This window comes from Lepus europaeus, chromosome X (genome assembly GCF_033115175.1).
Source record: "Lepus europaeus isolate LE1 chromosome X, mLepTim1.pri, whole genome shotgun sequence".
Lineage (NCBI taxonomy): Eukaryota > Metazoa > Chordata > Mammalia > Lagomorpha > Leporidae > Lepus > Lepus europaeus.
This window is the reverse complement of record NC_084850.1, coordinates 114,810,650-114,825,357: the sequence shown is the minus strand read 5'-3', so window position 1 is coordinate 114,825,357 and position 14,708 is coordinate 114,810,650.

Here is a 14,708-nt window from a genome sequence, read left to right as displayed (position 1 = left end):
TAATATAGAGACTGCTTTCCATTTCTGAAAGAAAATTTTCACATTATTTAAAAAGTTTACTTAGTGTGTTATTAGTTATTGCTAAAAATATGAAAAATATAAGTCCACCCTACTATTCAATGACTAAAAATAATAACCATATGTGAGTTAGCTGGAATTGGGAAGATCTTGGGCAGAATCAGATGAGTTAGCTATGCCCCACGTATATTTTACCCTATTCTGGTTAATAGGGTAATGGAGACAAGTCCATCTCATGGTCAGAGAAGAGGCACAAGGAAGTGAAATAATACTAAAGCATACTGAAGCCTAGATTTGGAACTGGACACGTTTACTGTTACTTCACTCTAGTTCTAAAGCAGGTTGTGTGGCCAAATGCAAGATAAAGGAGCTCATGAAATAAACTCCACTTTTACAAGAGGAAATATAAAATCACATGAAAATGGTACAGAAATAAGAAGTGAAAAAGTGAGACCAAAAATACCATCTAACAAGAATCTTTTCTCCCATTACAAGCTATCAGCTGTGAATGCATACAATTACAGCATTATGATTGTGATTCCTTCTAAAAGATTTAGGCTGGGAAAATAAATCAAAATATTTATAGAACAAGAATGTGGAGTTGGCATTATTGTATAGGGGGTAAAGCTTCTGCCTGTGACACTAGCATCCCATATGGGCTCTGGTTTGTAACCCAGCTGCTACACGTCCAATCCAGTTCCTAGTTAATGTCATGGGAGGGGCAGAAGAAGATGGCCCACATATTTTGGCCCTTGTTTCACATGGAGGAGACCAGGATGAAGTTCTTGGACCTTACTTTGGCCTGCCCCAGCCCCATCTGATGCTACCATCTAGGGAACGCACCAGCAGATAGATGATCTCTCTCTCTGTAACTCTTTCAAATAAGAATTTAAAAAAAAAGAATGCACAGGTTCTCAGCAGAGCTTGTGTGCCTTTTTATATGAGTAAATTGTCATCAGACATAGTCAATAAACTTAGTGGCACATATTTCTGTCAGTTCAGGGTATCTGTTCACTTCCTGGTCCCTAAGCTATGGAAAGGAGATGATGTCTGAGACTTAAATCTGAATAAGTAAAATTTTTTTACTGTAAGATTACATTTTTTCTACTCTGTAATTTTTCTGTTAGTAAAATGAGGCTAGGTCAGGGAGGATATCAGCTGCCTTGCAAACGTTGACAAGTATCATAGTAAATAAACCAATTAACTCCATAATGCACAAAGATATCGTAAATTTTGTTTTCTTTTCATGCCAGTACAGTTATAATTTTATACCCTAGTGACTTTGGCTTTGACCATGAGACTTAATCTGACCAGTGGTGGTGAACAAACGTTTAAAACACACAAACAGGGAAGGGTATTTGGTCTAGAGCTTAAGATGCTGACATCCCATATGGGAGTGCCTAGGTTCAAGACCAAGCTTCATTCCAGATTCCTGTTAATGCATATCTGGGGAGGCAGCAGTTGCTGGCTCAAGTAGTTGGGTCTCTGTCACGCATATGGGAGACCTGGATTCAAATCCTAGGTGGGCCCAGTCCCAATCATTGTGGATATTTGGGGAATGAAGCAGAACATGGAAGCTCTCTCTCCTAGTGTCTCTGAGCTAACTAGCTAAATAATTTAATTAATAGCAAACCATCCAAACAGGAATGTTTGGAAACACTGCAAATTTCCATCCGTATTGTTCTCAGTTAACTATATTAAGGGAAGAAATTCCAAATCAGAGTGCATCCTTTATTCTAAATCCTGGAATGAAAAGACACACGAAACAGACTTGATTCCACTTTCTGAAGTGAGTAAAGCTGTGTAACAGAAAAGAATAAAACACTTATCTGTTATATAGGTTACTGAGATTTTTGTAGTAGTGTCTTAGATATCATAGCCCAGGCAATAAGATTAATACACAAGACTGTTGAATAGATGTGGGGGGCTTCTTAATTACTCATAATTATGTAATTAGGCTGCAACTGAATGTTTGTTGAATACAGAACAAAAGAAAATCTGAGAAATTTTAGAAGACTAAGGGAAGCATATATTCCTTTATTCTTCCACTGTTGGTTTTGTGCCCGCTGCAAGTTTTCCTATTCTCAATATTTTATTGAAAATTGAAAAAATTGAGTTAAATGAATCATGTAACTGGATTTCTGAGAAGCCTTTTAAAATGCCTTTGTCCCATCATACCAACATAATTTAATATAGGTTAGATATCCAATGTTTCCACCTAACACTATAAGTTTTAGAATAGTTTCTCACAATTAGAAGTAATCCAAAATTATTGTCAGGCTCTATTTTTTATACAGTTTACACAATTTTATAACTTTATGGCTTGTTTCTTAGAAGCATATAACATATAAAAGATTCCTTATTTGTAATCTTTTGCATCTGAGTTAACTGAACTCTACAGCTCAGCGTTCCCTGATATTAACAAACAAAAAAGCCAAAATCCAAATTGGCAAACAACATGAAAGTTAGCCATATAAAAGTGTTGCGTTATCTGAAGTCAAAAGTCTGGAACACTTAACACTCAATTTGAGGTTCAATGTGGACCAACCTACTTTTCTCCTCTTCCACAACAGGAAAATTCATGAGCATTACTAAGAAAAATTTGCATCACATCATTTGGAAATTTCTAAAATTTGTCTAATAGTTAAAAGATTTTATGTATAGCTTAATATATTTTGTTTTATATATCACCGTTTTGGGAAGCTTATTAAGCTTGAAGAATACTATAGATCAGTGAGTCTTCACCTTTGGGAATCAGTCACCCTTTTGAAAGTACAAATGTAAATCTCTTCCCCTGCAATGGGCTACAAGCAGGGCAAAAGTGATGGAAGAAGGGAGTATGGGCAAGGCCATACAGCAGCCTTAAAATTAGAGCAGAAAAGACATTTTGTTGGCTACTTCCTGGGTAGGGTGAGTATTTTCCATGTCTTGTTACAAAAACGTAGATTTTTTTCAGTTACCATATGCACCTATTAAAATGTACATTATTTCACATACTAGAATTCTGTTGTAAATGTAGGAGAAAAAATTTTATTTGCAAGACACAGACTGATGATCCCTTCCTCTAAAACTCACCCTTACATTGCACAGAAAATAACTACGTTATCAATCATTTCAGCTTTTGATGCTAGGCACAAATCCTACCACTTCATTGTTATTTCTATGTGGATATATATCATTAGCCACATTATTTTGAGTTGAATTATGGGCAATTATACTTTATTACTGGTGACATAGCTAAGAAAGTGTTTTCTAGCTCCTTATAGCTCTGCATACATAAGAAAATAATTTTATGCAATGCCTTGCCAGTGTAAGGCATTATTTTTAAAACTATTTAAACTACCAGAGGGAAAACACTTGTTAATATTCTCTAAGCATGGGTCCTTAAAATAGAGGCAAGGAAAATAAGATGCCAGCAAACTGAAAAAGTATACCTTCAAGCATTATTTTCCATTTAGCCAGCAAAATATTTAAATTTATAAATTCAGGGGCCAGCACTGAAATACAAGGGGTCAAGCCACTGCCTGAGGCCCTAATATCCTATAAGAGTGCCACTTTGAGTCCTGGCTACCCCACTTCAGATCCAACCATCTGCTAATGCTCCTGGGAAAGCAGCAGATTATGGTCCAATTGCCTGGGCCCCTGTCACCCATGTGGGAGACCCAGGTGGGGCTTCAGGCTCCTGGTCTCAGCTATGAGCCATTAAGGGAGTGTACCAGGCCAGCGCCGTGGCTTAACAGGCTAATCCTCCGCCTTGCGGCGCCGGCACACCAGGTTCTAGTCCCGGTTGGGGCGCCAGATTCTATCTCGGTTGCCCCTCTACCAGGCCAGCTCTCTGCTATGGCCCGGGAAGGCAGTGGAGGATGGCCCAAGTGCTTGGGCCCTGCACCCGCATGGGAGACCAGGAGAAGCACCTGGCTCCTGGCTTTGGATCAGTGCGATGCGCCGGCCGCAGCGGCCATTGGAGGGTGAACCAATGGCAAAGGAAGACCTTTCTCTCTGTCTCTCTCTCTCTCACTATCCACTCTGTCAAAAAAAAAGGGGGGGGGGGAGTGTACCAGCAAATAGAAGGAAGATCTCTCTCTCTCTCTGTTTGCTTTTCAAATAGTAAAATAAATCTTTCAAAGATTATAAAGTCAACATAACTTGTTAGTAAATAATACATTCCAACATCACTGTGCTATCCTGAATAGAAAATTGTCAATAAAACCCATGTAATTGCAGTGTTTATCTGAATGTGAAAGGCAGCCTGTGAGGGAATAGCATGTATGGCCATTTTAGTTACATACAATAAGAAACACATAGTCACACAGCATACGTCACCAAAAATGTGTATAAAGCCTTAAAATGTCAACTGAAGCTAACTGAATCATCCTCAACTGAACTTTCTAAAATTCATCAGTTTAACCACCAACAGACTTGGATGTTTATAAATGTTAAATCATGTCACATGTAAAATAATGTTTACAAGCAATGGAATGACTATAATGTTACAGAAATAGAAAGTCTAAAGTTTTAATCTCACATTTGAAATTGACCAGCTTACCAGAATAGTTTCAAGACTTAACCCAAATTGGGTTTTGAGAAGAGATAACAAGGAAGATGTTATGAATCCCCTCCAAGCTATTAAATGTTGATGGATACACTTGGTATTCCTTATTAGTAAATGTAAACATTTTCAGTGTGTATATGTAGAAACATTAAATCTAATCATGCCTATGTAGTATTTTTTGCTTTCTGTGTGCAAATTTTAGAATTGAACATTGTATTAAAGTTAAAAATATGTATATATATATAAAACAAAAAGAACTATGGTCTTCATTGTTTTATTATATACTACCCTTATGCATATAATCAACTATCACATTGTAAGATGATTAAAAAGAAAAGAAATTGACCAGCTTCAAGATTTAAGGTTATTTCATATATTAGTGCCTCTTTATCTTAAAAGGAGGAAAAATAACTTCTCAATAACTTTTGAATATTAAGTAGTACATGTTACAACACAGTAGACAAGAAATCATGTCACAGACTGATGTGTTAAAAAATCATATCTGATTCAAAACACAGTAGTGGCATTGGCAGGTGAGATAGAGGAATTCAAGCCTTTCTTTTAATTTTAATTGTTGTAATTGATCACTTGATTTACCCCTGAGATCTTTAAATCTCCCTTATGCCCAAGTTCACACCAACCTGTGGCCCTACCTTCAAACTTCTAAACTGGGGGTTTGAGTATTAAAATGTACCTGCCATAAGTTACTCCTGGCAGATTCCTAAAATCCCCGTTAACAAGATGTACCTATCTAAAACACTGTCCAGTTTCCAATCCAGATTCTTGCTAAAGCATCATGGGAAGCAGTAGATGATGTCTTAAGTGCTTGGGTCACTGTCTATCATGTGGGAGATATGAATGATAGGGTTCAAACTGACCCAGCCTTAGCTATTGCGGGCATTTGAGGAATGAACCAGTGGATGGAATATCAATATCAATATCAATATCAATCTCTCTCACTCTCTCTCTCTCCCCCTCCCCTTTCAAGTAGATGAAAATAAATAAGCATTTTTAAATTAAGGATATTCCCTTTCTACTCTTCTGATTGTCTATACAGATTACTTTCTTGTCACTTTTTTCTCCTTTCTGAAAACTGTATTATATTGTTTATTCAGAATCCTGGTAATTATTTACTGCAGGTATTCTTACCTCACAAACCAGAGGCATCTCTAACCTCAGAGTCACAGTTTGGTACATTCATACTCAAGGATGTTATGGTTCATGCTGGTTTTCCTACTCAGAGATGATTTTTGGAAAATGGATTTCTATTACTCATTGCTTGAACATGTTACACTTGTTTATAATTTTATTTAAATTTTCAAAACTTTATTTAAAAGGCTGTGTGTGTGAGAGAGAGAGAAAGAGAGAGGGAGGGAGGGAGGGAGGGAAGGAGGATATCAATCTTGTATGCATTAGTTCACCCCTAAAATGGTAGCAATCGCCCAAACTTCATCTGGATATCCCTCATGAATGGCAGGGGCCCAGATTAAATCGCTGGGCCATCCTCTGCTGCCTTCCCAGGCACATTAGCAGGAAGCTGCATCAGAAGCAGAAAAGCTGGGACTCGAACCAGTGCTCCCACATGGGATTCTGTCCTTACAGGTGGTGGTTTAACACACTGTGTCCCTCACACCTTTTCAACCATGTCACTAACGAATAATATAACACTTCAAATACTTCAAATAGTAAATATGTTAGGTTTATGCTGATATTTAAAACTCTACTATATATATAAATTTTAAATGTGTTAGAAAAAATACAAATATGTTCATAATATTCCAAGAAGGAAAAGAAAAACCAAAATACCTGTACAACTGAAATAATATAAGATATGTTTATTCAAATTTCTAAACTTTACTTAATGTATGTTACAATCTTCTTAATCTTTAAAGAACAAAAATTAATATGCCATTATCTTGAGTTTTTTTTTCAGTAGAATTGCTTTATACAATTTAAGGGTCATGCTGGTTTGTCTATTTAGCCATAATTTTGTACAACAGGGTTTCTAACTACTGCTCACTGATGGATCACATCAATCTTTGTTTAATTACCCATGCCATTATCTATAGGCATAAATCTGCAAATATCAAAAGTAGCACGGTTTTACTGAATTTGTATTTCCTGATTTGATGTTATCTGCTATAATCTTCTGTGGCAGAAAAATCTAAATCCTTCAAGAAAACATCTCTCCTATTGATTGCAGACTAATTATAAAATCATTGCACTAAACTTTCTTCAGTCAGTTCTACAGCATTCTTTTCAAGAGAAGATATTTGTAAATATTCTTACACTTTCTAAACAAATATTTGTTCCAAGTAACAGTATAACTGATATCTAGTTAGAAGGAACTAAAATAACCGTATCAAAACTAAATATATGCATATATAAATTTACACTCATCCATTGATATTGATGCCTTCTTAAACAGACACATATCTAAATACAGCAACGCAGCTCTAATGGTTCCTTTAGTTTTCCTATAAATTAACACATAAGAAATATTTGTTATCTCATGAGCCTCTACCACAGGGGAAATTTATTGTAGGGGAAAATATTTCTGATTTGAATCAAACAGGTCTAGGTTCTCTCTGTGGCAACTCAAAGACAGAGAACGGCATCTTGTGTCAGTAACAGAAGGATTTATTTAACACAATTTCAGAAATCAAAAAAATCCCATGGAAATGTAATAAATTTTAATCATAAAATCACCACTAATAGATCCTTTTAATGAAAAATAAATTTTTATGGTGTAACCATCTGAAATTATAAGGAATATAAACATGGAAGGCAAATTAAATTTTAGTCAGTATCTTTTCTAAGTTTTTATTGTAGTTTATCATTTGGTGAAGAAATTCATATTTTCAGATGAATAAAAGGCATAAGGCATTCAAAGCACGTTTCTAAGTGTAACAGAGACAAGAGGAAATGGATGTAGTTCAGTGACAGAGTTCAGAGTCAAGGAAACTCTAACTTGTGTTGGGGCCAGCACTGTAGTGCAGTGGGTTAATGCCCTGGCCTGAAGCACTGGCATCCCATGTGGGCGCCGGTTCTAGTACCGCTGCTCCTCTTCTGATCCAGCTCTCTGCTATGGCCTTGGAAAGCAGTAGAAGATGGCCCAAGTCCTTGGGCTCCTGCACCCGCATGGGAGACCCGGAAGAAGCGCCTGGCTCCTGGCTTTGGATCAGCACAGCTCTGGCCATTGCCGCCATCTGGGGAGTGAACCTTTAGATGGAAGACTTCTCTCTCTCTGCCTCTCCTCTCTCTGTGTAACTCTGACTTTCAAATAAATAAATAAATCTTTAACTTTTGTTAAAGTTCTGCTAAGAAGCACCTACATAAGCCCTGTTGAACAAGTTTCTTTTCTTTTTCATCAATCTATTAACTTACTGAACAACAACCACAACAACAACAAAAAAACAGCCCCACCCAAGACAAGATTTGTCATCTCCAGGACACTGAACATTGTTGGCTAGCCTTTGCAAGAAAGAAGCCATTTGCTTGCATTCAGTTTTACAGTACTTCTCTTCTTTATAACCTTCAATAATTGAATAGTTTTCTTACCTAATCTCAAACACCTTCACCATGGTGATGTATCTCTAGACTAGAAATCAGTTGTTCCAGACCAGCATTGTGACACAGTGGGTTACCCTGTTGCCAGAAATACTGGCATTACATATGGGAGCAATGGTTTGAGTCACAGCTGCTCCACTTCTGATCCAGCTCCCTGCTAAGGCACCTGGAAAAGCTGCACAAGACAGCCCAAGTACACAGGCTCCTGCCACCCACATGAGAGACCCAGATGGAATTCAGGCTCCTGGCTTCAGCCTGGCCCAATCCTGGCCATCACAACCATTTAGGGAGTGAACCAGCAGAGGGAAGATCTCTCTATCCTCTAACTCTTTCAAATAAATAAATAAATATTTTTAAAAATCAGTTGTTCTATACCTTATCAAATGTCACAGCACCTTGTATTGCCACTTGGAAGCCAGAAAAAAAAACAAGTACCCTGTGCCTCACATCCAGTTTTGACCCTATCAAACCTGGGAAAATGTAATCAACACTAGCAGTAGCAGAATTTGAAGATGACCTAAATGAGTCACACCTTTGTATCATCTCTACCTCTTAAGCACCTATAACTTCCTTCTAGCCAATATATCACAGCATAGGTGATGAACAATCAGTGACTTGATCATGCCTTGCTATGTAAGACTCCCTCTAACCAGACGGAATTAAGAGAGCGCCTCCTACTGCCTTAAGGAAATATGGCGCTATGTCATGAAAGGGCAATTTAGCAAGACTATGATGGCTGCTAGGAGCTGAGAATGACCCATTCCCAGTCAACAGCCTGCAAGATAGCATGGGCTTCTTTCTGCTCTATAGTCACAAGGAACTCTAAGGAAAGAAATGCTTCACACAACCAAATGACTTTGGAAGATGATGCTGAGCTCTAGATAAGTACACAGGTGGCTGGAAACTCTGACCCTGCTTTGTATGGCTCTCTACAGAGAACCCAGTAAAGCTGTACCCAGACTCATGACCTATAGACACTGTGATATAATAAATGTATATCATCTTACATCTCTGAGGTAATTGGTTACATCGATATAGAATACTAATATAAATTCAAATTTAGCTGCTTCTCCATGTAACATGAACCTCCATCAGTCATCGCTCTTCTTTTCTAGGCTATCCTCTATCTGGTCTACATGGCTTCCTTCACGACTCTCTTCCCAACAGTTTCATTGTGCATATATGTTAGCATCATCTTCCTGTAATCCCTAATGTAGGTTCAACTTTTAGTACAATACTTTTTTAAATACCACAGTTTACATGTGTCTCACTCATTTCATATGATTCTATGCCTCAAACCACTTATTGAGTAGATTCTTTCTTCAGTATACATCAAAGACAGAATTGAAAGGCACCTTCTCTTTGACTTGCCTCTACTACATTCAGACTTCACTGATGATAAAATGCTATTCTAGGCCCTTCTTCAGTTTTCCTACGTCACTAGTACCTGAATGCTGTCATTCTCATCATTTCAGAACCTGGTAAAATCTTTATTTCAATGTCCACAAATACAGAAAATTCAAAACTAGTTTTTAAATTCCTGATCATTCTCACCTTCAGTTTCCTTAACTTCAATTATATATCACCCTCAATTGTGATTAGTTTGAACTCCACTACCTTAAAAAATTTCAGCCTATCACTATGTATACCATTTCTCTTCACACTACTCTAATCAACTCACTGATTCTTAAACATGATGGAATAATAGGACTACCTGAGGAACTCATTAAAAATATTTATGCTCATACAATATTCAGAATTTTCTAAAAGATTTATTTTTATTTATTTGAAAGGCAGAGTTACGGGGGGTTGGGAGGAGAGATATATATAGAGAGATCTTCCATACACTGGTTCACTCCCCAAATGGCTGAAATGGCCAGGGCTGGGCCAGTCTAAAGCCAGGAGGTAGGAGCTTCTTCTGGGTCTCCCACATGGGTACAGGAACCCAAGCACTGGGCCATCTTCCCCCACTTTCTCAAGCACATTAAGTAGGGAGATGTATAGGAAGTGGCTCAATTGGGTGTCACACCAATGCCCATATGGGATGCCAGCATCACAGGCAGCAAGCAGCTTAACCTGTTACATCACAATGCTAGCCCCCACAATCACATTAATTAAATTATACTTTCTCAGTGTGGTTCATGTAGTCTTAGAAATAAATTTTCAAAACAGTAGACTGGATGAAGAAATTATGGGACATGTACTCTATAAAATACTATACAGCAGTAAAAAAATGAAATCTGGTCATTTGCAACAAGATGGAGGAATCTGGAAAACATTATGCTGAGTGAATTAAGCCAGTCCCAAAGGGACAAATATCATATATTCTCCCTGATCAGAGACAACTAACTGAACACCAAAGGGGACACCTGTTGAAGTGAAAGGGACACTATGAGAAACAGTGACTTGATCAGCTCTTGTCCTGACTGTTGATGTACAATGTAATATTTTATCCTTTTTAGTATTTTTTCTTTGTTTTGTTCTAGTACTAGTGGTTGAACTCTGTAATTAACACAATTATTCTTAGGTGTTTAAATTTTAACTGAAAAGTGATCCCTGTTAAATATAAGAGTGGGAAAAAGAGAGGGAGGAGATGTACAATTTGGGACATGCTCAATCGAACTTGCCCCAAATGGTGGAGTTAGAAATGTGCCAGGGGATTCCAATACAATCCCATCAAGGTGGCATGTACCAATGCCATCTCACTAGTCCAAGTGATCAACTTCAGTTCACAATTGATCACACTGATAGGTCTAAGAGTCAAAGGGATCACACAAACAAGACTAGTGTCTGCTAATATTAACTGATAGAATCAAAAAGGGAGAGAACGATCCATCATGGGAAGCGGGATACATAGCAGACTCATAGAATGGCAGATGTCCTAAACAGCACTCTGGCCTCAGAATCAGCCCTTAAGGCATTCGGATCTGGCTGAACAGCCCATGAGGGTATTTTAGGCATGGAAAGCCAAGACACTCTGGAAAAAAAAAAAAAGACCTAAATGAAAGATCTCTGCAAGTGAGATCCCAGTGGAAAGAACGGGGCCATCAAAGAAGGAGGTACCTTTCTCTGAAGGGAAGAGAGAACTTCCACTTAGACTATGACCCTGTCAGAATAAGATCGAAGTCGGCAAACTCAAAAGGCTTCCATAGCCTTGGCAACTCATGACTAGAGCCTAGGGAGACTACTGACGCCATAAACAAGAGTGTCAAATTGTTAAGTCAAGTAAGTCACTGTGTACTTACTTCTCATGTGGGATCTGTCCTTAATGTGTTGTCCAATGTGAAGTAATGCTATAACTAGTACTGAAACAGTATTTTACACTTTGTGTTTCTGTGTGGGTTCAAACTAATGAATCTTTACTTAATATATACTAAATCAATCTTCTGTATATAAAGATAATTTAAAATGAATCTTGAAGTGAATGGAATGGGAGAGGGAGTGGGAGATGGGAGGGGTGCAAGTGCGAGGGAAGTTATTGGGGGGGGAGCCATTGTAATCCATAAACTGTACTTTGGAAATTTATATTTACTAAATAAAAAAAATTAAAATCTATTGGCCGTTTTCTGCTGAAACTATTCAATATTTTCTCAACCTAGAGAAAAATATTTTAAATTTATGGCTTGTAATACAGCCAAACTGAAATATTTGCAGTTTCCATTTATTTTTTCCCAGGTTCTTTCTACATATGTAATTCTATTTCCATATCATGTCTTCTCCTCCATTATTATCCTACAGTAGCCTATTGATACTTCAAGATTCACTTCCTTCAGGAAATCTTCCCAGATCCACCCTAGAGGAATGAAGGACTTCATCCCCTATGATATTACAGCACTTTGTGCCAGATTGGTCATATTTCTGTAATGACTGGCTTGCATAATTTTGTGTATGGAAATATCTCCCTTTCTAGGCCCTCAGTTTCCATTATTTTTATGGCTCAAACTAAGATAATAAAAGCTATCATTATCTTATAAACCAAGCATGTTTGCTAAGTATTAATATTTTATTTCATTTATACTTTGCATATAATTTATGTAGGAGACATAAGTATTTATTATTTAGCAATAGCCAGTCTCCTTTCCCTTTGTATGGAATAAATATACTTAATTCTGTATTTGAGATTGGGCTTGACCATGTGAGTTACTATGGCCAACGGAATATGAATCTAAATTTTAATGTTTTTTGTGTTTTGATTATGTGCCTGTAATTCTCTCCTCTGCCTTACAAAGATCAGTCTGAATAGTTTTTTTTCCAGAAAATGGAGTTATATGGAGTAGAAATGAACCTACTTCCAGCTTGGAGTAAAGCCCAACCAAGGACACTTGAAACATAGCCTACACACAAACTAATGAATGAGAAAGAAGTCCACTGAGATTATTATTTTTATGTGGAATTACTGCAGCAATATATGACTAACACATCAAGAAAATGAAATATCAGGAAAGATTAAAGTGATACAGCTGAAAAAATGACTGAGATGGAACATAAAGCCAGGGGTATCTTACCATTATACCCACACTATTAGTCTCTGAACTTTATAATCCTATGTGTACAGAAACATTCGTAGCACAGAATAAACTATATAACATTTTTAAAATATAAGAATGAATGAGTAAAATTATCATTTGCAAAGTAATATTTCCAAGAAAATTAACATTACCAAATCTCAAATTTAAGACAATGCTAATAACAGAAAAAATATTTATACATTAAAATGTTTGTACAGATTTTATTGTGTGTACACAAGAAGTTCCCCAACATTTATCCCACTAAGTTTCATATTAAAAAGACCATGTATTCTGTGAATATGGAAAGACAAATAAACATTACACAGACCATGGGGAAACATGAACAGAAGGAATAAAAGGATTAAAGTCACTTATGGATAATGTCCTTCCTATAGTTCACACAGTGATGGAAGCATTGATTTTGTCACTTGTATTTCTTCAATTATTCAAACATTTCTTCAGCAACCACCTGCAGGTGCATATTGTTACATTTGCTCTTTATCTCTTACCTTGTTATTTTCAGAAGAGAAGAAATCTTTCAGTTATATCTTTTCCTTCCAATTACTATATACTTTACTGAATCTAAAGAGTGGATAGATGTAATTTTTACAGTATAGTATAAGTAAAGAATTCATAAAACCTGTTAGCACATTGCAATATTTTAATATCATGTTTTACTGTTTGGTTGAGATTTTAATTTTGAAAAGTCTGAACTGTTACAGATGAAAAAGACAATGGATTATTTTTATAATTACTTACCTATCAACAAACCCAGCAGGTAATAGGTAAGAATTAACAGATCAAGAAAACTACAGGAAAATAGGGAATTATTTTCTCAGCTTGCGTGAGGAGACAATCCTAAATTTTGCTGGAATATAATGGATGCAGGTGCCTAAACTACAAAGGGAGACTACACACTTAGTAAGTGTATCCTGTTAAAAAATAAGTGGTTCAAAGTGTGATGTTTGTTTTCACACAAGTACTCACCAGAGTAGAGATGATTCTGCCTTGTGGGTCAGTGGGAAACCCTTAAAAACATCATTTCACTTAGTTCTCAGGAAAAAATGTATTTTTATATTAAAAGTACTTGTCTATCCCAATGGCAGATGCACACATCAAGTAGCTACTCCATTTATCTGTTTGATACAATATATGTTTATGCATGTTATCCCCATACTAGAATGAAAGCCATGTCAGAGTGGGGAATTATCTTCGGTTTAATGTTGTATACACTACCAGAAAAGATGAAAGTATCATAATACCATAAAAGCACAGAATACAGAATCACTGAAGTATTGAACATGAGAGAAGATTGAGGCAAACAGAGATAAAGATATCATTACACAAACATAATTAGTATCATGTTTGAGACAAAAATTAAGGTTTCTTCAGTCTTAACAAATTCTAGTCTTCCTTAATGATATCAAAAATAGCAAATGAGAAAGCTATTATACATAAGATGGTTTTAACACTACAGCTAGGTCTTTATTGGACTACAAATAGATTTTAAAAACGCTAAATTTCATGATATTGACAGTAAGCAAAATAGATTGTTTCAATTGTTTAAGGCCAATGTGAAAACTTTATATATGTATAATGCCACAAATATGTAACTTAACATTTTAGTGGAAACATAAAATGAAAATATATTGCATCCTAATGTCAATATTCCAAAAACTATGCAAATAGGGATGCAAATAAGCTTCAGAAATGTGACATATCTTATGTGAAGACATGATAAATAATCAACATTCTGAATAGCTATTAACATGAAATTTTAAGTCTACATATCATTTTGTAGCTAAAATAACATTGAGTAGCAAAGTGACACAACTATGTGTATGTTTTAGAAAGAAAACTCTAGTTGAACTATAGCATAAGAGCAAGAACGAACAAAGAGAGTGCTAGATGCAGGTCTGAAATGAGGTAGGGATTTAACAAAAATAAAAATGGAGCAGATCCAAGAAAAAATAAATTGAAAGACTTTGGTAAATTAATAAGTTGGCATTCAAACACATAAAGCAATGACTCCTTGTTGTTTTTATGGACATATAGGTGAA